Source organism: Loa loa (assembly GCF_000183805.2).
Source record: "Loa loa unplaced genomic scaffold supercont3.622, whole genome shotgun sequence".
Classification (NCBI taxonomy): domain Eukaryota; kingdom Metazoa; phylum Nematoda; class Chromadorea; order Rhabditida; family Onchocercidae; genus Loa; species Loa loa.
Genome location: NW_018108802.1, coordinates 9,688 through 13,449, shown reverse-complemented (window position 1 = coordinate 13,449; position 3,762 = coordinate 9,688).

Below are 3,762 nucleotides of genomic sequence, written 5' to 3'. Positions count from 1 at the left end.
AATAATAATAATGATAATAATAATAATGATGATAATAATAATAATAATAATAATATATTTTTGATACTTTCACTTTCTCTTTGCTAAACAATTGTTTATTTTTTAAAATGCTTTTTATTCTATTATTGTTAGGAATTGATGGCGAATATTTGCTTGGACAAAATGCTTTTAAAATGTGTAAAACCACCAATCAAATAGTAATTTATTTCGTTGTTTGTTTTATTTATTTTGTAAAGAAATATATTTCGTAAAATTATGAAACTTTTTAAAAAAAATTTGTTTGTTTATTCCTTTATTTTTTTTAATTCTTTACCTTGTTTATTTTTAAACGAAATATTTTTTATTTTCTAAAGGAAAATTTTTTTAAAAGAAAAATTTAAAGGAACTATTCTTACATATATATATTTGTTTATTTGTTTATTTATTTATTCATTCATTTATAAAATAATGTCATAGGAAATAATTGAAAAACTTTGATGTATTATATATACGTGACGAATGCAAATACTTCGTTCGATGTTCATTTGAAGTCAAAAATTAAAAATAAAAAATAAAAAAATAATTTGATAAATAATAAATTAACACTGTGAAAGGGCAAAAAAATAAAAAAAAAGAAATTTCCATTCCGATGTTATCATCATGAATATATATATATTATTTATTCGTTGATATTTTCATCAATTTCTTAATTATGTTCAAGTTTATGAGATTTCAATGTATTTTAATTATGATTCAGTAAAGGTCTAAAATTAATTATTCGTTTCAAAGTTGGTACATTCCAAAAAAAAAAAAAAAGAAAAAATGTTTTGTATTAAATTGTTATATATAAACAAGCTATCTATGCATATTTTAAATTAATGAAGAACCATCCTCTGCATTGCCATTTTTTTTCATTTAATCAATTACTGTTCATTTATTCAAATTGAACTGCAAAAAAAATTTCCTATCCATTTTATTCCATCAACGTAATACTTCTCGAATATGATGTATTATTTAAGCAATCTTTTAATCATTTGATATATAAAGAATGTATTACTAATTAACCAAAATTTTTCATTTTACTCTCTGTATAATTAGGTAAAAATTTTGTAATCATAAATTATTTCCATCTCGTCGATACACTAAAATTTAGTGTGGAAATAATTTAAATTAATTGAACAACTTTTATTTCTCCAATTACAGGATTTTTGGTAGCAAAAAATTTTTAGCACAATATTTTATGTGATAAAATTTTTTTAAGAATAGAAGTAAAAACGAACAAAAAAAAAAAGGAAAAATGATGCAGAAATGCTTCTCGATAAAATTTAATTATTAAATTTACATATAATAATAGATTAAAAAGAGAAGATAATTTATGTATGCAATAATAACATTGTCTTTTATAATCTCAAAATTTTTTGAGTGTTTTCATATTTCTGTTGATATGATTTGAAGAATTTAACTTTTTCATCCTATTCTTCCGAACTCTCCGAAATGTATTTCTAGTTTTTAAATTCACATTTCTTTTAAATTTCAATTCAGTTCGTTTTTTTTTTGCTAATTGTTTAGTTGATTAGTTATAACAATTATGCAAAATTTATCTTATGCAGTTTCGAATTTTTATTATTTAGTTTTCATGTTTTTTCTTTCTGATTATGAATTTGATTAGTTTTTGATTTATTTCAAATTTTCGTTCCGTTTCTTTTTTCTGCACATTCTTTTTTTTTTTTGCAAATTATTACAAGTTTTGTTATTTGTTATTCAAATCGATTTGTATGTTTGTTTTTTTTTATTATTTTATTTTCTTACTTTACAGTTTACTAATCATACTAATTATTGTAATTTAATTAACATTAATCACTTTTTTCGATGCTTTTTTCTTATTTTTATTTTTTGAGCAAAAAATGAAAATGTTATTACAAATGATATATTTAATAAATAAAAACGTAGCAAAGATAGCGATTAAATGGTAGTCAATATACTTTTTAATTTTATAGATACGGTAGGCTGAAACAATGGTAATGATTGGATGGTAATTATTTTCTTCTTTTTGCTAATTGTTTAGTTGATTGGTTAATACCAGTTATGTCAAATTTATTTTATAAAATTTCGAATTTTTACTATTTAGTTTACAGATCATTCTTTTTTTTTCTTGATCATAAATTCGATTAATTTTTCTCAATTTTTAAATACGGTATATACCATATAAAATACTGTCATAATTGTTCTGTACAGTAAACTGCAATCATACAGTATGAGATACATAATGGTTATACGATAGTAAACTGTAGTGGCAAAATGTACGACACTATTATGGTTGTACGGTAGAGTTAATTGCAATGATTCAGAAATCTATATTTTATTTAAAGCAAAAAGGATTATATTTTAGAGTTAATCTTTAGAATGAAGAATAAAAAAAAGTATTTCGGATCAAACTTTAATGAAAAGATATGGTGATGATAAATCTAGGATAAGATTGAATTAACAAGTATGTAATTAGTTAGCATTCATCAGTAGTATTAACAGATGTTTGCTCATTTGTGCATGGTTTAATTATAATCTATTTGTTATTATCGAATAAGTTTCAGATGATATAATTTATGAAATTGTCATCAAATTGTCAATTCATAAAATTGTCATTGAATTGTCAATTTATGAAATTGTCATTCTTTCCTTTTAGTAAAATTTTTTTAAATTCTTATTTATTTGAAAGTATTAATTTTAAATTCTTATCTGCTTGATAACTTTTAACAAAATTTTAAAAGTTTTTATATTCACTTGAAAATATTAAACTATGAAATTTTACAATTGCCTAATTGCCTCAAATTAAGTAAAAAAATGGATTATTTCGTCTATATCAAATTTATATGTTTACAAATTTATTATGCAAATGGTTTACATTTCACTTTTTTACTCTTTTTTTTTCGTTTATGCTTTTAGATATTTATATTCATCTAATTTGTTCTTTGTTGTTGTTGTTGTTATTGTTGTTGTTACTATAAATATAGCATTAAAATGCTATTAAAATTCAAAAATAAAACATTATTTTCAAAAAATATTTTATTTTTAAATTTTAATAATATCATTATTCAATTTCATACCCATTGCTTGTTGTAAGCATTTTTCTTTCCTTTTTCTTTTCTGCATCCAGATGTTTTGAATTAATATTATTCCTGAAATAATTCATCAAATATTCCTTTTAAATTTAAATTTAATCATTTTTTATTCGTTGAGAAAAAAAAAGAAAAAAGAAAGTTAGAAATTTGATAAACTTTTGATGAATTTTTGTTAAAACTTATTTTCTTAATTATTCCTTTTTTTTTAAAATGTAAACCAATGAAAACTTTATTTAAAATTTTTTTTGCATAATAAAATAATACACCAAAAATGTTAGCAGCAAATAATGCTATTGCTAACATATTATTAAAGATTAAAAAACAAAAATAAAAAATAAAAAGGAAAAGTTTTTTATTTTCAAAAATTTTCAAATTTTGAAATTAAGAAAATAAGAGAAGAAATTGGATAAAAGAGAAAGAAAGGATGAGAGGAAGAAAAGAAAATAAAGTGGAAAAGAAAAAAGTGAAAAATAAATAATATCATTGGTCATATATTACCAAAAAAAAATAAATAAATAAATAAATTAAAGGAAAAGAAAAGAAAAAGTTTTGTTTTGTAAAAAATTTTAAAATTTTCAAATTACGAAAATAAGAAAAATTTAGAAAGAAAAAGAGAGAGAGAAAAAAGAGAGAGAGAGAGGAAGGAAAAGAGAGAGAGAGAGAGAAA